General features: G+C 41.4%; 1 protein-coding gene and 1 long non-coding RNA gene across 3 annotated transcripts in view; one reads left to right on the top strand and one right to left on the bottom strand.

Annotated features, from left to right (window-relative positions):
• The window catches only part of LOC122563259, a 34,165-nt gene extending 31,088 nt beyond the window's left edge, over positions 1-3,077 (bottom strand). The window contains exon 1 of the long non-coding RNA XR_006315546.1: positions 2,992-3,077. This is a non-coding gene — a long non-coding RNA (uncharacterized LOC122563259). The remainder of the gene's footprint in view (positions 1-2,991) is intronic.
• The window catches only part of LOC122563258 (peroxisome proliferator-activated receptor delta-like), an 82,547-nt gene continuing 65,256 nt past the window's right edge, over positions 2,439-19,729 (top strand). For both annotated transcript variants that reach the window (XM_043716900.1, XM_043716899.1), the window contains exon 1: positions 2,439-2,899. The gene's annotated coding sequence lies outside the window, so the exon portion shown is untranslated. The remainder of the gene's footprint in view (positions 2,900-19,729) is intronic.

Genomic DNA, 19,729 nt, shown 5'->3' with positions numbered 1-19,729 from the left:
AGGAGACTGCATCGGGAGCAACGGATACAATAAATGATATTGGTGGATGTGCAGGTAAAACTTTGATGGATGTGGAAGGCTCCTTTAGGGCCTTGGATGGAGGTGAGGGAGGAGGTGTGGGCGCAGGTTTTGCAATTCCTGCGGTGGCAGGGGAAGGTGCCAGGACTGGAGGGTGGGTTGTTGGGGTGCGTGGACCTGACCAGGTAGTCACGGCTACAGCTTTCCTACAGCTTCTTCTGGTGCATCTTCACACTGGGTTCAGTTCTTCTGACTCTGCCTTGTATATTGGTGGCATATACTGGACCGTAGCTCACCTCTTGCGCCCAGAGAATCTCAGAAGAAATTCATCATCTTCTTCAGGCAGTAATGGCATCGAGGCTGCCATACCTCTTGTCCTCAGAGGTTTCTTTGACGCAAGGGGAACGGGGAGAGCCCTTGGGTTCTGACAGGCTTGCTGGATGTTCTGAGGGGCTGGGTATGGTTTGCTCCTGCCCTGTTTGAATAGCTTGCAGCTTTCATGTGGTCCACCTCACCTACCTGAATTTTGTACGTCAGAGGACGTGACCTTGCGTTGACCATGCCTCTTACCCATGCAGGGTCATTCCCGTGGTTCCTATGCTAAACTTCATCCCCTGAAGTAAACTGCCTTTCTTGCTTAGAGGCGTCTTGTGTCCAGCATTGGCATTTCTGCTGCCGTTTCACCCTGCCCCCTACATCTGGGAAGATCAGATTTAACCAGGTGCGGAGTCTTCTCCCCATTAGCAACTCTGCTGGAGCGATCCCGATAAGTGCGTGAGGTGGGGTCCTATAATCAAACAGGGACTAGGACAGTTTGTTATTGAGTGAAGCTGTAGGCTGTTCCTTTAAGTGTGCCTTCAAAGTTTGTACTGCTCTCTCTGCCAAGCCATTGGTGTGGAGCTGTCCTTACATGCCAATTGCCATTTGACTTCAGGAAATACTTGAATTTCCTGCTAGTAAATGATGGCCCCTTGTCTGTGACCAACACTTCGGGGAGCATTGCGAAAGATGCTTGTAGCTTTTCAATCATCGTCCATGGCCAACCTTGTTCTGATCACTTCATCCCTACCCTTTTAAGTCCTGGGATGTAGGCCCTTTCATTTCCCTGTAGCGTCTCCTGTGGTGTTTTCACACCAGGTCTGGCTCCTCCAACTCTGCCTCTGATATGCTGTGCTTTTTTTTGCATTTTAGTTCCTTATCCAGAGACACCAGGCTCATTTTACTGCTGTCTTGTACACCATTTGCTGCAGACATTAAGTTAGTCCTTGTTGTTAGTAGTGCTCAGTCAAGTCAAGGGGGATAGTCTTCACTATGGGTTCATGGCACCGTAGGTCAAAGTCAGCCTCTGATATCGGGCAGCCAAGACTGCAGTAACCCGGATGGCAACCTCAGATCAAGTGGCATGGTCTGGTGTTGTGGCTTCACTGCTGTTCCTGAAAGAAGTACCCCTCAAGACTACCCTTTTCAAGGGGACCTCCAGGATGCTGTGAATTTCAGAATGAGGCAGTTTTAAGAAATTATGTCAGAGAAAAAAAACCTATTGGAAATGGTGACCATTTTAAAGAAGTTTGAAAGGTGGGGGGTGGGAAACTTGGGTTAGAAATGGTAGAAGCTTAAATAAGGGTAATTACAGCAAATGAGTTGGCTACAGTGGACTCTGAAGGGGTTTAGCAGCAAAGACAGTTGAGGAACAATGGCAGACATTTGAGAAAATAGTTCATGGCTCACAGTAAAAACAAATTCCAGAGAGGAAGAAGGATTATACGAAAGATCTCACCTAGCTATGGTCAACCAGGAAAGTAATCAACAGCATCAGAGTGCAGGAATAAACATACAATTGGCAAAGTGCATTGGTACACTAGAGGTTTGATAAAGTTTTAAAAATCAACAAAATACAAATCAAAAAAAAGAGAAAATAAAATTTTACAGTAAACTTGGAAGTAATATCAAGACAGACAGAAAGAGCTTATTTAAATAAAAGAGTGAAGCCAAAATGAACACTGGCCTTTTACAGAATGGGGCTGGGAAAATAATAAGGGGGAACCAGGAAATGGCAGAGAATATGAATAAATACTTTGAATCGCATCACAGTAGAATACACAAATAGCATAGTTACTCAATGTTCAAGGGGCAAAAGGAGGAAAGGAAATCAATGTAATAATCATCACTAGAGAAAACGTGCTAATGGGCCTAAAGACTATATGGTCCCCCTGAACCTGACAGGATGCATCCTAAGGTAACAAAGTAAATATCTACAGGGATAACGGATGCACTAGTAGTAATTTTCCTGGAATCCTTGGATTCTGGAAAAGTCCCAGAGGATTGGAAAACTGACAATGTAACACCCTTACTTAAAAAAGGAAGGAGACAAAAAACAGGTTATGATAGGCCAGAATGGCTTCACATCTGTTATTGGGAAAATAATAGAATATAGAACGTTTGGATTAAGGGGAGCATTTTCAAGATGGCAACCTATAACCAACTGAATGCCACACGGATCAATGATCCAGCCATTATTATTTACAACAGATACTAATGACTTGAATGACAGACTTGAGTGTGGATTTGAGGAAAATAAATCCCGCTTGGCTACGAAACTGACGCTGCTAATTGCCACGCATAAAACAGACTGCCTCTGCCGGGCTGAACGGCCTCTTTCAGGATGTCGTGACGTCACATATGGCAGGGCCCGCCCACTGTGGCGTCATGGCGCGTGAGAGTGGCGCGAGGCGGTCACGCCGCGTGACGTCAGTGGCGCTGTCACCGCTCGAGCCGCTGCGCACGTAAACATTAACGGAGAGAACTTTGAGGCGCTTCAAAAAGTGGGCGAGCAACTGCTGCCGGGCGAGCGAGGGAGAAACCGACTGATGAAATGTTGCGAGTGAGTTCCGCCAACTTGAGGCTTTGTCTCTCCCTGTTCAGTGTTGACATGAAAAGATTCTCTCAAACAGGAAGGAGGATTGGCAAACTCACCGGACAGCCCGGTGGGTGCCTGCGCCGGAAGGCCCGCCTCTTGCCCACTCCGATTGGCCTTTGCTGTCAGATACCGGGCATCCCATTGCTTGATGGTGCTGTCAGCCAGGAATGTGCCCTTCCCCCCCCCCCCCGTGTTTGGGGTGTGTATGGATCGGAATCTGTTGCTGCTGAATCTGCAGCTGGGAACTTGGTGATGGGGGGGAAAGCAGCCTTCCCTGTTGTCCTCCCCTTCCCTGTTGTCCTCCCCTTCCCTGTTGTCCTCCCCTTCCCCAGATGTTGGGTTGGCCACTCCTAACTGTGAGGGCGCTACTCTCTCAAGTTTTGCGGCCGTCGCGGGTGCAGACTAGGGCAAGGTGAGAGCCTGGCCCCCGGCGGAGAAAGTGATCAACAGCGCCTGCAATTCCTAATTTTAATTTGCATTTGTTGTCTGGTCTAGTCCGGCCCCGCTGCCCAGCTCCCCTGCCCCTCGTCCACTTTTGTGTTAGGCTCCCCGCTTCCCCCCTCCCATTTCTTATTTGCTCTCTCTATCCCCTCAGCTATCCTCTCCTAACCTGTCTACACGCTATGTCTGCTCCCTTTGGTGACTTATCTGCCTCCCCTCGCTGCACCGTTGTACCCCTTTTCTTTCCCCTATTCTTGCCCTCTTCTGTATAGCATAAAATCGACAAACTGAAAGCCCTCCTCTCCTAGTTTAGCCAGATTAGCGTAGTAGTAAAGCATAAAACATTGACATTTAAATAACTGTGCAATTTAACATCAAGGTAAAAACAGATGATGACAACCAGATTCTGGATTAGTGGTGCTGGAAGAGCACAGCAGTCCAGGCAGCGTACGAGGAGCAGTAAAATCGACGTTTCGGGCAAAATCCCTTCATCAGGAATAAAGGCAGAGAGCCTGAAGGGTGGAGAGATAAGCTGGAGGAGGGTGGAGGTGGGGAGAAAGTAGCATAGGTAAGTGGGGGAGGGGGATGAAGATGATAGGTCAGGGAGGAGGGTGGAGTGGATCACTCTACTTGGTATTCCTTTGAACTGTTTGTAGTAGGTCCCAAGGTAGGTTTTCATACTTGGTTTAATGTAGTTTTATTCTAGAAGTTGGACATAACAGCAAAGTTTGTGATCTCTGAATTAGTGGGAGCTGACAAGTATATTATGAAACAATAAGTTGTTTTGAACCAAAGTTATATACACTAACAGTCCTTCATAGCATGGAGCCCTACAGTAGAGAAAGGGGATGTAAGAAATAAAAGTGAAATCAGTCCATATTTAAAGGAGTAGAAAGGGAAGGTGAAAGATTAAGGAGAAACAACACTGACAGAGAAAAGGTAAGTCCCTGGTTGACTAGGAGCTTTCTTCTTGTTGTCACATCTTTACCCTTTCTCAACTGCTTTGCTTCTTTGATGTGGAGGTGCTGGTGTTGGACTGAAGTGGGCAAAGTTAAAAATTACACAACACCAGGTTATAGTCCAGCTGGTCAGACAGCATCCGAGGAGCAGAAGAATCAATGTTTCGGGCATAAGCCCTTCATCAGGAATGAGTCTTATTCCTGATGAAGGGCTTGTGCCTGAAATGTCGGTTCTCCTGCTCATCGGATGCTGCCTGACTGACTATGCTTTTCCAGCATTCCATTCAACTCTGATCTCCAGCATCTGAAGTCTTCAGTTTCTCCTACCAGGTTATAGTCGAACAGGTTTATTTGGAAGTACTAGCTTTCAGAATGCTGCTCCTTCAGGTAACTAGTGGGGTTGGATCATAAGACACAGAATTTATAGTAAAAGGTCACAGTGTCATGCAATTAAAATGATGTATTGAACAAACCTAGATTGCTGTTAAGTCTTCAGTGGTCATGGACATTTGGCCTCGGATCTTTGGGTGACCAATCTCCAAGGTGGACGTCGGGATATGCAACAATGCAGAGTGGCTGAGCAGAAGCTGATAGCTAAGTTCGGTACCAGGACCATTGGTTCATGTCACACTTCAGATGACCCCACTACACTATACAATCTCTCTCACTCTCTCGCGCATACATACATTCTTACATACTCTCACACTCACGCAGACTCTCAGACGCATACACGTACACCTCCCACATTCACACCCAGCATACATCCTCTCACAGGCTTATACTCCATCACACTCAAGCACACACTCCCAAGCACATGCAAGCACACGCTCTCTCGTGTGCATTCATTCTCACCTGCATGCATGCACATATGAGTCCATGGAGTGAATTTGTATTTGCAGATACATTCTATTTTTGTTCAAAAAGCACACAACCTATAGGCCGTCAATCCATATAACATTTTATAAATTCCTACTTTAGAAATAGAACCAGTCTGACTCAAGATTGGGATATTGACAGACTCAAACCTCACACCTTTAATAAATTGCCTGAGTTGAGATAACTTAAGGTTTTATAAAAAAGGCACGTCGAATGTGTCTTAAAAGGAGTTCTGAGATTTACGTATTAATGAACTAAAACTTGCAACCCACTCGCAAAAATGAAAGCCTCAACAGCTGTCTAGGTTTGTATAATATATCATTTTAATTGTATGATACTGTGATCTTTTGCTATAAATTCTGTGTTTTATGATCCTGCCCCACTAGTGACCTGATGGAGCAGCACCCTGAAAGCTAGTAGTTCCCAGTAAACCTGTTGTTTTTCTGAAACCAGGCTGGCTGTTCGGTTGGTAACAAGAACACACTTTGAACTATTCTGGTATCCAGTGACTAACATTCATATAGTTGTTGCAGTCACAATTTTTAAAGTCAAATTAAGGCTGTCCAAATTTTTACGAATATGTAAGTAACTTTTATAGTTGATTAATTGCTAAAGTGCAGATATTATTAAATATATTAGTGATTTTTAAATGCAGTTGAATTGCATTTGTGATTTGTTTTTTTTAAACAGATACATAATGTAAAGAATGTGCAGTTAGAATCAACTAGCTAAACTGAGCTATTTTATTCTGTGCAATGATATTTTCAGATAAATAAAGTCTAATTTGGCTACTATATGATATTCTTGTTGCCCTTCTATATTGTCAGGGCAGAAAACCTCAGAAAACAGACCATTTCCTTCCCTTGTGGGAGTACTGATTATCTTTAATCCATTACCAAGGTAGCCTTGAATGAGTGCATTTGTAGTTGTGCATCATGCATGTAATATTAAAGATTATGAAAATAAGATGAAGGGTGGTACAAACATCACTTAGCGTTCATTAAATTGCAACCAGAAGATCGACAGTATGCTTCCTTTGCCACTGTGTGCATTGCAAGAGATCTTGCTGTGGTAACAAGGAGGCCAAATAATATATATTTTTACAGTGGAAATTGTTTTGTAGTGCAGAGGTGAACACAAAAGGTGGTAACTTCAAAAATATCTTTGCAATTCCTCTTTGCAGAAAATGTGTTAAATTGGTACTGATATTGATTGTCAGTTGGTATAAGTTTGTTTGAAATTGACTTGCAAGTGACAGATTTTAAGATAAATGAAATGGGAAAAGATGCTGGCAAGCCAAGAAGCAGAGACTAAAGAGATTGCTTGGGAAATGGGGCAACAATTTTGTTGAAAGAATCCTGTTCTTTTTTTTAAAACAAAGGTGTATAAGTGTAATTCATGTGCCTTTTCCTTTAGAAAGCTGCCTTTGACCGTTCATTCATTGCACCAAAGTGAGTTTGGTATGGGCAATTAGAAATCATAATGGGTATAGAATTTCAATTCACTCAATCCTTTTAAAATACTGAACTTTCAAACCTGTTTGTATCAGTATTATTTTAATTTGATAGTGAGATTCAGATTTTTGGTTTTATTCGCACTTTCTGCTTTAAATAGCAGTGCTTCGCCCGGAGGTCCATTGAAGATGTTACCTAGTAGGGTGACGAAACATCTGGAAATGAACCTTCCAGCTCAGCGAGCAAACCTACATCCAGAAGCTCAACCTGAGCTACAAATCTTCTCAACTCACTAAAATAACTTCAAATTTTAACTGGGGTGCATGGGTTCCAAGGAGAGCAGAGCTTGCCACCTGAAAGACCGTGACACATCAATGGCAGTTGAATGGTTACTGGAGGATGGAAGCCATTGTGTTAAGCAATATTTTCAAATGAGTTTTTTTTTTAAAGAAAAATTCGGGTAAGGGAATGAAATGCTCCCAATTTTACTTCATTTATTGCAGGCAATTTTGAGAGATTTTGAACCTTGAGAGATCTAATTCTGAGATGATGTAGTTGGAGAGAAGAGTAGGGGTGAGTGCCAGATGCAGCTACATGGAATGGGCCTGCAGTAGACAGAAGAACAGCAATCTCATGGTAGTGCAAGGCAGTGCAGATGAGGGGTTTGCACAGGACTAAGAATGCAGGCTGTTGTTGGTAGGAGACACTATCCAGGTGAAAAGTGTAGCAAACTCTTTGGATGTTAGAAATACCATTGAGTTAACCTATGGTCCAGCTTATAATTACTGTGCCTACAACTGTGGATCTGATGCTGGAGATTTTGCAGCAATTAACTACTTCCTGATTCTCAAATTTATATACTATCTTCAAAGTATAAGTTGAGGTGTGCTGGAATTTCCACTTTCCTAAATGTGCAGTTCCAAAAATGTTCACGGAACTTGGACCATCTAAGACAGATGAGCCTAATTGATTGGCAGCCAATCCATTATCTTCAACTTTGACACCATCTCCCACTGATGTACATCACCAGCAGCACTGTGTATGCAAGGCATACTGCAGCAACTTGTCAAGCATCCTTTAACAGCACTTTCCAAATCTGAAATCTCTTCTGTTTAAGAGAATAAGGACAGAACATGCAAGCGAATACTATAATATGCAAATTCTCATCTTGCTATTCCTTCACTGCCACTGATCAAAATCTTGAACTCTCTTCCAATGAGTGTACTTACACCAGGTGAACTGTAATGGCTCAAAAAAAAACGGCTCACCATCTTGTTCTCAAAGTAACTGGACATGGACAGCAAATTCTGGCCTTGCCAGTGATGCTGTCATCACAGAGAGAGATTCTGTTTCATGAAAATGTCAGAACACTTGTGCCTCCAAAGATTCATTCTTTGCTGTTAGGCAGTTAACAAACCCATTTGGAGTGTTCAAGGAAAAGTTGTGTGTAGTGATGAAGGTAACTGTGGTGCTTAATGTTTTAGTTTCAAGGCTCGATTGAGGTGTCTTCTGGAAATATTTGTAGGATATTTCAGGCAGTTGCTCATTGCTGCATCAATCATGGGACATCCCATGCAACCGATGGCAGGACAAGACATAAGTAATCATAGCAGTCAGGTCAGTAAGGCCAAGAGATCTGCATTCCTGGTGGGAACACCTTCATTGAGGGGTCACTGGACATTGGTGCTATCTAATTACATTCAGCTGTTCATGCTTGACCTCTCTTGTTCTGTATCCTGTCTATTGCCCTCCTTTTGTGTGGCTGGCAGGAAGACTGCTAAGTTGCCTTTAAATGTGATGCATGTACTGGACCTGCCAAACTTTGCTCCCACCAATGGCCATTATGAGCCATATTGCACCCAATGTTTGTACAGTCTGTTTTGTAGATATTCAGCCTGAAGCCTCCAAAAATATTTTAAATTCCTTTGCCCCAAAAAAATGCAGTTCGTGGTCAACATGTAGAAGCTAGTGTTTGTAACAGTTTGCATCCTGTTAAAAGTTCAGTACCAAATTTCAACTGCTCTACAGTTTGGCTTCAATTAGATAGATCCTCTAGCCTGAACAATACTGAGAGGAGAATCGTTTTGCCTAATAACGAAGTGTGAAATAAGATGATACGTAGTTTTGTAAATTACCAGAAGCAAATGTTTAGGAGATCAAAAATTTAAGCAACCGTATTAAAGTATTTTAAATAAGAAAGGGAAATGAGGTCATTATAAGAGGGTTAAGTCTTTTGACTTATAAATGTTTGTAAGATATTAGTTTCAGGAGAATGGATAAAATTTCTAAGTAAACGGAATGATTGTTGCCCCCTTACCGGAGCTGTGAACAGTATAATCATAATTATTCGAAAACAGGTGTACCTATTGTTTCATCCTGCTAAATATGCTTATGAGATAAAATTATAATAGTTGCTATTTGTTGTTGTATAATTGGGTGTTCATTACTGGTTTGTGGAAGTATTTACATTATAGGTTGCTCTTTTATGGTGATACAAATAGTTACTATGCTGAATGTGGAAATAAGGGTTCTGTTCCATTTAGCACTATGTCTCGGTCTTGGCGATCATTATGTGCTTGAAATTTTACCAGACTAAGTCAAATGGGAAGTTAAATTCTACAAACACTGAGATGATTCTTGAACTGGATCCAGTAACTCAATTCATAGAACAGTTTCAGTTGTATTCCTGTACCAAAGCTCTTTGAGCTTGAGTGCACAGAGATCTTTGGTGAGCTATTATTTTGTGAAATTGGTCGGCACAACATCGTGGGCTGAAGGGCCTGTTCTGTGCTGTACTGTTCTATGTTCTAAATTGACTTGAAATTGCCAGGTTAGTTGTTAAGGTAGGAAGTCCTGCTGTAGTTTCAGCAAGATACAAAACACTGTTTAAAATTGATATTGAAAGGGTATTTCAAGATAGCTCTTGTTGAAACGTGTTGCATAAACATTTTGGAAATAGTTTTAAATAGCTGAATATAAGTATGAAATTATTTATATACGGTCACATTTGGGAAAATTAAACTTTTGATTTTCTTCCTTTTAACTGAGATGGAAGCGTGCTTAAATTTGTTTTTAACAATTCCATTGATATAAAACTGTTCTCTTTGTATAAAGACCGAAGTACATTTTACGTGAGAAATGTCGCAACGTATGCAAATGTGCCACCCTGAATCTGAGCCTACTTTATCCAAGGCTGAACCTGAATTTTCCAATGTCTAGATTAGAAAATTTTGATTCACTCCTAGTTTTCCAGAACCAAAAAGAATGCCTTATACCACCAGCAATGTTTTATCATTTACTAAGGTTGATACCCAGCTGCACTAGATAGATTAAATGAGTAGAGGTTTGGTGTGTTGTAGGATCTAACATTATTATACATGTACAAGTGCTAAATCTTACACTTCTGTTCCACAGAGCAAGTGAATTTGGGCTTCTGAGCTTAATAGATATTTTATAACCTATCTCTTTTCTATAATAAAACTATAAACAAATATTTAAAAATCTGTTTCATGTTTAGAGATTTTTTAAAATTCGTGATTTTAAAAAAAGAGATTTTATAATATATTAAGCTCAGAAGCTTGAATTTACTTGTTCTGTGGAGCACTAGTATTGGTTTTAACAATATTATCGTCTAATATTGAGTAAAACATCAAATCGTTATGATAAGCTTTCAAGCCACTAATCATAATTTAATTGATTCAGAAGGTCACAATGTAATTAATGCAGTAGTAAACCTTCCTTGTAGCCTTTTTAACACTTGTGTGTTTTTATTGTTCGTGAATATGTACAATGTATAACCCCCTTAAGGGTTAAGGCTGAGATCTCCTTACAGGCAGAAAATATTTGCAGTCTATCTTATGACTTCTTGCAATATGTAGTTGTGTAAATAAACCCTCCAATGCCTTTGCCAAAACACATGTCACTGAAATGTAAAGCAGTAGTGCTTCAGTAAGTGTTTTTGATTTGTTTGATAAACATGCCTTTTAAGTTATTAGTGAATTTGAATCTTGCTCTTCCAGCTAGAAGATGCTGTGTGGTACTTGCAAGAGAAAAATGTTCAAAAATTGTAAAAGATATTACTCTGGGTCCTGGGGGGGATAAACATCTGGCTATGAATTCAGCTGAGTTTTGAGGTTCACTCTTAGCCTTTGTAGAGGTAGTTGATCCTGTCACAGAAACTACAGAGGAGACTTGATTATCCGAATACCAATTATCTGAAAATCGGATTATCCCAAGGAGATCTTGAGGTCCCGGTAGCAACATTACATCAAAGACGTGTTTTCAGCAGTGATTGCGTCTTTTGTTTACAGTGATTTAAACAGGCTCCGTCTCTAAATGACTGACCTCCCGCCCTCTCTCTCCCCACAGTTTCCCTGGAGTTCTACAGAGGGGTGTATCCTACCCCCCCCCCCCCAGGAATAATCTTTCCGACATTGTCCTATACAGGGCAAACATGGAACCTGTCAAAAATTTGCAGTTACAAGTTGTGTGTGTGTGTGTGCACACGCTTTTTGGAGACTTACCCTACTTATAATGCCTTTAATGTAACAATGTTCCAAGGCACTCCCAAGTATGACACTGCGCCATATTAGGAGAGAGAATTAAAACAACTTGTTTTTAAGGTGTTTATTGAAAGAGGAAGGTTAGCTAGAGAATTCTAAAGCTTCAAACATAAAAATTGAAGGCTCAGCCTTCAATGGTGGAGCAATTAAAATCGTATGCTCAAACACACCAAATTAGATAAGCATATATCTTTTGGAAAAAAATAAAAAAAATTGAGGAGTTTGCAGGGATAGGGTTATGGGGGGATTTGAAAACCAAGAGAATTTTTAATATCAAGATATTGCTTGACTGGAAGCCATTCTAAGTAGGTGAGCACAGGAATTAGAGGAATGCTGGTGGCACTCTTGTGCTTTGAGGTAATCACTGTAAGTTGTCACTCTCAAAGACAAGAACAAAGAAAATTACAGCAGTATTCCAAATGTGGCTGAACCAAAGTCCTGTACAACTGTAACATGACCTGCCAGTTCTTGTACTCAGTACCCTGTCCGATGAAGAAAAGCATGCCGTATGCCTTCTTGACCACTCTATCAATCTATCTTCAAACGATTTAAGAATGTTGGGATCACATCCCTGTAAATAGAAATGTTAACCTCAGATCCTGGACCTCCGTACTCTTTTCCATGACTGGCACATTGGAAGTTGTGATAAAATTAGTCATGTTGAGAACATTGAGAGACTTTGGGTGTCATTCAGAAGATAAGTCAAAATGTTGGAAAGCCTGCACAACCCTCCAAGCAACTCATCTACCAGAGTCTTTTAGTACCATCTTGCCTGCACATGGCAAACTCTGCAGATCACACATTAGAATTATCAGCCATCTCAGAACCCATTGAACTGGACTGGATGCGTCATCCTTGATCCCGAGGAACTGCCTATCAAGAAAATAGTAAGGGACTGGGACTTGATGTGAATTGAGACATGGCATAGAGTTCAGTTGATCTTTGATGTATTGAATGTCAAATGAGAGAAAAGACAAGTCTATGGAAGAAATTGCTGCTCATCCAGTACTGATTGGATAAGCAACCTGACAACAGCAGTAGAGGAGTTGAAAGAGATAATGATGAGTTGGAGCTGGGTGTTATCAGTATACACATGAAAGTTACTGCCATGCCTTCAAAAAGAATACTGAAGAAATTCCATTCTGGCAGCATCTGTAGAGGGAGAAACAGTCAATGTTTCGAGTCAAGTACAACTTCAGGAAAGGCCAGCATTTGTGGCTGATCCTAATTACATTTTGAACTGAAGTGTGTTGGGGGATCTAAGACTCAATCACGTTGCTATGGTTCTGGAATCATATTTAGGCCAGACAGGTTAACGAGCAGATTTCATCCTCTGAAGGACTGCGAGTTTTGTTTTAAAACAATAATCAGTAGTTTCATGGCTATTATTACTGAGGTTAGCTTTCAATTCCAGATTTATTAGTGAATTTTAATTCCATCAGGTGCTGTTGTGGGAATTGAATGCATTTCCTGAGAGCAATTGGCCTGAGGTTGTAGATTCAGTGTCACAGGCTCCAGACAAGTTGAGCAGGATGAGGAAGGAAAGTTTCCTTTTCTTTTAGTGACATAGGATGTCAATTGTAATTTTGAGAGCACTTTTTTTGGTATTGTGGCAGGGAAGAAAACCTAAGGGGAAGTTCCAGAAAAGGTGGGAAGTTATTTTGGGAGCTGATAACATATTCAAGGACTCTGGAGAGATCAGAGATAAGATGGTAATTTTCAAAGATGGTGGGGTTAAGGGTTTTCTTTTCCTTGAGGTAAAGGGTGACAATGGCAGATTGAAAGAGGGACCATATTAGATTAGATTATATTACTTAGTGTGGAAACAGGCCCTTCGGCCCAACAAGTCCACACCGACCCGCCGAAGTGTGACCCACCCATTCCCTACATTTACCCCTTTACCTAACACTACGTGCGATTTAGCATGGCCAATTCACCTGACCTGCACATCTTTGGACTGTGGGAGGAAACCGGAGCACCCGGAAGAAACCCACGCAGACACTGGGAGAATGTGCAAACTACACACAGTCAGTCGCATGAGTCAGGAATTGAACCCGGGTCTCTGGCGCTGTGAGGCTGCAGTGCTAACCACTGTGCCACCGTGCCGTGCTATATATCCTTGTATACAAAATTCTGAGATGTTGATAAGATGTTCCCTTTAGCAGAGAAACCTAACTGCGATGTAGTCAGAGTCCCCTTATTCTGTAACTATCTGCAGAGAAGAAATTCCTTTACATCTCCATTTTAAATGGATGCCTGTTTGGAATTCACTATCCTAAGAAGTTAATGCTAGATCAATGAAGTAATTTAAAGAGGAGGTAGATTCTGAAATGTTGAGGGCCGTGCGGAGCTGGTCCAAAAGAGTTGAGGTCAGGGAAGATTAGCCATGGTATTCAGGAGTGGCAGGGTAGGCTTGGGGTCTGAGTAGCCGACTCATTCATTTCTTGTGTGCTTATGGGTCATGAAATCCGTGGAATTATTTTCTCCGGTTTCAGTTACCCGTGGATTACTGCGCACCAAATATATTATAGGGAACCAGGGACCAGGAGGCTGCTGGGAAGGTACTTTTTTTTTCCGTGATTTAATATGATTAGGATCAAGGAACAGCAGAGAGTCTTGAAGTTAAGATGAATTTGGAGAGAGCATGAAGTGAGGTCATACAGAAACTAGAGAAAGACCATTTAGTTTTGTCCAATATCTGTTAAGAGCAAAATTTTTCTAAATTGCTCTTTCTTGATCAATGCACCACAGTGGGCGGCACGGTGGCACAGTGGTTAGCACTGCTGCCTCACAGCGCCAGAGATCCGGGTTCAATTCCCGCCTCCGGCGACTGACTGTGTGGAGTTTGCACGTTCTCCCCGTGTCTGCGTGGGTTTCCTCCGGGTGCTCCGGTTTCCTCCCACAATCCAAAGATGTGCAGGTCAGGTGAATTGGCCATGCTAAATTGCCCGTAGTGTTAGGTAAGGGGTAAATGTAGGGGTATGGGTGGGTTGCGCTTCGGCGGGTCGGTGTGGACTTGTTGGGCCGAAGGGCCTGTTTCCACACTGTAAGTAATCTAATCTAATCTGTGATAGATTATTAAAAAAACCTTTCAACATTGAAAAAGTTTTAACTTTAAATGAGTGCAATGAGCAGTTGTCAAAAATACAAAAAAATCTGTTATTTGCTCACAGAAAAGATGGCAGCACAAGATAGATATTAAGAACAGATGTCATAACTTGGACCTCACCACACTGGTCACGAATGGGAGGTGAAACGTCACTGTCTATCAAACGCACTGTTGTCTGCCTCTGAAAGTTAGGATCTTAATATGGTAAGAGATCATAAGCTGACTGCTAACAGCAATGTTCCTCAGACTATACAGCATTCTCACAAATTGGATAATTTAATATGATTTGCCCAGGATTGTAAGATTATTGGCAATTCTCCTCTTAGTTAAGATTCAAAGTATTGTGAGGTGAAGATCTTGTTAATAGATGGGTGTATGTTCAGAGTTGGGTAGTCATAAAATTGGATTGTCTTTAGACAAAGCTCACTTCTTGTAAAGATTTCTGAGTGCCACAGAGTTGATATATGAAACTGACTGCAGACCACCAAACAAGTGAGGCAAGAGTGACAGTCCTTGACGTCAAAACTGCATTCAACAGTGTGGCATTAAGGAGCTCTAGAAAAACTGGGATCAATGGGTATCAAAGGACAGATCCCCTGCTGATTGGAGTCATACCTGGCATGTAGGTAAATGGTTGTGGCTATTGGAGGTCAGTTATCTCAGCTCTAGGACCACTCTGCAGGAGTTCCTCCATCTAGTGTCCTAGGCTGACCATCTTTAGCTACTTCATCAATGATTTTCCCTCCATTACAGGGTCACAAGTTGGGCGTTCATGGTGACTGTACAATGTTCAGCACCATTTGTGACTCGTCAGATAAGCCCATGTTCAAATACAACAAGTGTTGAGTTCTTTTTCTTGAGATTCTTACGCACTTGATGCAACTGCCAACTTCTGTGAACAGCCAAAATTTTAGTAAGTAAGCACAAACTGTGGAGGAACCCTTAACACTCTTCGCCATGCACGCAAAGCGTGTCAGGAGGTCTCCCTGAACAAAGGGACAGTCCTAACTTTATATAATATCTTTACATCACAGTCAGTAATGCCCACAAGACAATTCCCAGCCTTCCTGTACAGTCACATGCCACTCAAGACACAATGTCGTGATCACACATCATTTCCAGAAACAGTATAATGTAAATCACCCATTAACAGTCAAATCTGTTGTGAATCCTTTTTTTAAACTGCAAGGAGTAGTCAAAATTGCAACTGCAATGTTCTTATTGAGTTCTGAATAAGGGATGATAATGTAATTCTTTTACTCTGAATAACTTGGAAATGGCCATGCAAATGGCTCTGAATGGCAGGGGATGGGAATGTAAATTTCTTACAATCCGACTGTAAGACAGAGACATCTCACCCTAGCCCCGGGACATCCAATTTTCTGCAGGTCAGCAGAGCAAATGAACCCTTTAATATCTCACAAGCTCTGGACAATATCCACCATTGGGTGAGCAAGTGGCAAGTAACATTTGTGCCATACATGCCAGGCAATGACTATCTCCAATAAAGGACAATCTAACCAATGCCCCTTGGCATTCAATGGTGTTACAACCTCTGAATCCTTCAATATCAACATGCCATTCACCAGAAACTGAACTGGACTTGCTATATGAATGAAGTGGCTACAATAGGAGATCAGAGGCTAGGAATACTGCTTTTCATGTCAGCTTAAAGATGACTCATACCTAGGTGATAGATATGACATTTCTGAAGGATCTTGATAAGAGGCCTAGGCGATACTGTGTTAGTTATTGATAGTTGTTTTTATAACTTTTTCGTTTTTGCTCATCTCAGGTTTTTTGTAATTGTACTTTATTCTGTACTAATTTTGAAGTATTTGAACTAATTGTTAACGTCAACCATCCAACCTTTACAATGACAAGACTATAATTGAAGTCTTACACGAAGCACCTGAAGGTTTCATTGCTAATCAACAACAATATCAAATGATTTGGAATGTTACTTTGCTACAATTTATCATTTTGTTTAATTTTTCACACACACTGTTCCTCTCTCTCCAGGTAATCAAGCAATTTTGCTATACTCAATGTCCAATTGTATCGTCCATCAGCTGCTCTTTAGTCTCCTGAACTGGTCCATGAACATACAAATGTATGAAGTAGTAGCAAATGTAGACCATTTGTCCCCTCAAGCTTGCTCTGCCATCATGGATCATGGCGGATCTTTGTGTTTTAAATTATTCTTTCTTGTTTGCCCCCTATAAACCCAATAACAGTTGCCTAAGAAGAATCTATCCATGTCAGTCTTAGAAGTATTCACTGTCCCACTTCCATCATCTTCTGAGGCAGTGTGTTCCAAAGTTGGATAACCTCTGAGAAAAATCATTTTTCCTTCTCTTTCCTGAAAGTTAGTTTCCTCTTCACTCATAAGAGGAAACATCCTTCCTGCCTCTACCGTTCAGGATTTGTACACTTCCATCACCCCTCACTTTTCTAAATTCCATTCAAAGCAAACATAGCTATCCAACTTAACCTCATACAATCTATTCACTCTTGGTAATCCCCCACTGAAACCACCTCCAACACATTTACATTCTTGTTTAAATGAGGAAACCAAAACCAGCAACAGTATCCAAGAAGTGGTCTCACCAGTGCTCTGTTTAACTGAAGCATAATAACATCCTTACTTTGTTTAATTGCCGTCAGTAAAAGGCATTCCATTAGCCACCTTTGATCAAGTGTATTCCTACTTGCTAATCTTTCTTGTGACTTGTGCACTAGAACTTGTAAGTCCCCATGTCTTACATTTCTGTAGTAGTTTTTCCTCAATTTAAATAATACTCTGTTTTATTGATTTTTCCTGCGAAAGTGAACACCATCACATTTTCCCAAACTATATTCTTTCTACCAGATTATTGTCAATTAAGGAGCTTGTTGAACAACACCGGTTAAGTTGACTTTGTCACGTAGCTGCCTGTCTTTATTGTCTTCACCTGCAAATTTAGCTACTGTGCTTGCAGTTACCTCATCTAAATCTTTGATTTAAGTGGAAAAAGGATTCCTAAACTCCCGTCAGCGTATTTCTTTCTTAGACAATTAAGTTTCATTATAATCTTAAACTTCTTAATAGAACTCCTTTTAATTTTTAATTTCAATCGATAAACAGTACTTCAGGAATAAAAAGCCTACTTGCAGACTCCTAGTGGGTGGCACAATGGTTAGCACTGCTGCCTCACAGTGCCAGAGACCCGGGTTCAATTCCCGCCTCAGGCATCTGTCTGTGTGGAGTTAGCACATTCTCCCCGTGTCTGCGTGAGTTTCCTCTGGGTGCTCTGGTTTCCTCCCACAGTCCAAAAACAAATGTGCAGGTTAGATGAATTGGTCATGCTAAATTGCCCGTAGTGTTAGGTGAAGGGGCAAATGTCGGGGAATGGGTTTGGGTGCGTTGCTCTTCGGAGGGTCGGTGTGGACTTGTTGGGCCGAAGGGCCTGTTTCCACACTGTAAATAATCTAATCTAATCTGTAAGTAATCTGATCTCATTGTTTTAATTGCCTTGCTTTTGGGTTGAGAATCCAAAGTCGTTTTGAGAGGTCTGATCTCAAATTGCATGACTTATAGTAGTAATTTTTCTGAACTTCCTAATACTTAATTATCTAGAGCCTAAAACAGAAAATGCATGATCTATTTTTAATCAATCTTCTCAGCAATCTGATCACGCACCCCTGAAACAGGTGGTACTTAAACCCAGGCCTTCTGGAACAAAAGTAGGGATACTGCCACTGCACCACAAAAGCCCCAGAAAATGCGTGAACATAAATGGAGCACTTTGTGGGAAGCTATGGAGGTGATTCCTGGCCCCTTTGCTGAGATATCTAGTTCACCAATTACCACAGCTGAGGTGCCAGAAGACTCGAGATTAGCTGACATGGTGCCATTATTTAATAAAAGTTGTAAGGAAAATCCACTGAAGCGTGTCGAGACATCTCTGTGAACAGAGGAGCAGTCCTTCCTTTATTCAAAGTCTTTACATTACAGTCAGTAATGCCCACAAGACAACCCAGTCACTCCCTCATAGTCACATGTTCCTTAAGACCCTATATAGTGACCATGTCATTTCCAGAAACAATATAATGTAAAACATCCCTTAATGGCCAAATCTGTTATGAATTTTTTTTAAACTACAGGAAGTAGTCAAAATTCCAACTGCAATGTTCTTATTGATTTTGAATAGGATGATGATGCAAATATAAATTATCTCTGAATAATAGGAGACAGCCATGTAAATAACTGAGTGGCAAGGGATGGGAATCTAAATTCCTTACAATCTACCTGTAAGTCAGAAGCGTCCCACCCTAGCCTCGGGACATCCAATTTCCTGCAGGTCAGCAGGGCAAATTAACTCTTTAATATCATAATACAGAAATGTTGAGGTTAGTTATTGTTTACTCTCTGACTGCCATTGAATCAGGACAGAACTGAGAACTTTGTTTCTTGTACAGCTTGTTCTGCTACACGCGACAGTTGTGTTCCTCTGTAAAATCGTGCTGTGGAAGATCACTATAGAAAATCGCTATACCTGGTTAGTAGAAAGTTCGAGTTACCCAAACAGCAGCCGCAATTCATCAGTCATATTATCGCCAATTTGTGTTGATGAAACGTGTGGTATACCAGAACGACCTGTAAATCATTACCACAATGCACTCCTTTCTCCTGCTTAGCCCCACACAAACTGACCTGTTTGTTACAAGTTTCCTGTTTTTTAATAGTAACTAAGAGAACTAATATTTGGATTCTCCTATCACAGTAGCTGAGAGAGACTTCATAGAAATTCCTAATAGTGTAGGAAATGAATGACAAAACACATTCCACAAATGCATGTTCAAGACATTTTAGGTATATGACAAGTGATTTTTTTTTAATGCACTCTGTGACCAGATGGGCCACACACAATAATCAACTTATCATGGAGTTACAAAAGATGGGCAATGAATAAGCATGCTGGGAAATGGGAACCAGCCTTGACCAAAGTGAGTATGTTAATCCACATGCTGCAGAATCCAGACAGGCTGCAGCTACCGACAGACAGTTTGCAAACAAACCTGGTAGCTGCAGATCCTACAATATACATCTGAATTTGGGTTTGACTGGGACAATGGAATGTCGTCCCTGGGGCAATCTGAAACATCGAGGTATGCATCAGACATGGAGGTGCTTCGTACCCTTATTTGGAGAAAGTTGTGTGCACCCAACATCTCCAATAATAGACAGTTAAGGACCACCCTGCCATCAACGTGCCAACATCTGGTTGGGTCAGATTGGTCAGGGTGATCGAACCTGATCGACCCATTAGAAGATACTCCAGACCTTCCTAAAAGGGCGCTCAGACTGTGGAATATAAGAGTCACCGCAAAACCATGCTCAGTGCGGTAAT

Source organism: Chiloscyllium plagiosum, chromosome 26 (assembly GCF_004010195.1).
Source record: "Chiloscyllium plagiosum isolate BGI_BamShark_2017 chromosome 26, ASM401019v2, whole genome shotgun sequence".
Taxonomy (NCBI): Eukaryota; Metazoa; Chordata; class Chondrichthyes; order Orectolobiformes; family Hemiscylliidae; genus Chiloscyllium; species Chiloscyllium plagiosum.
Note: the sequence above shows the minus strand (reverse complement) of the source record. Positions and strands in the feature narration are given on the sequence as shown.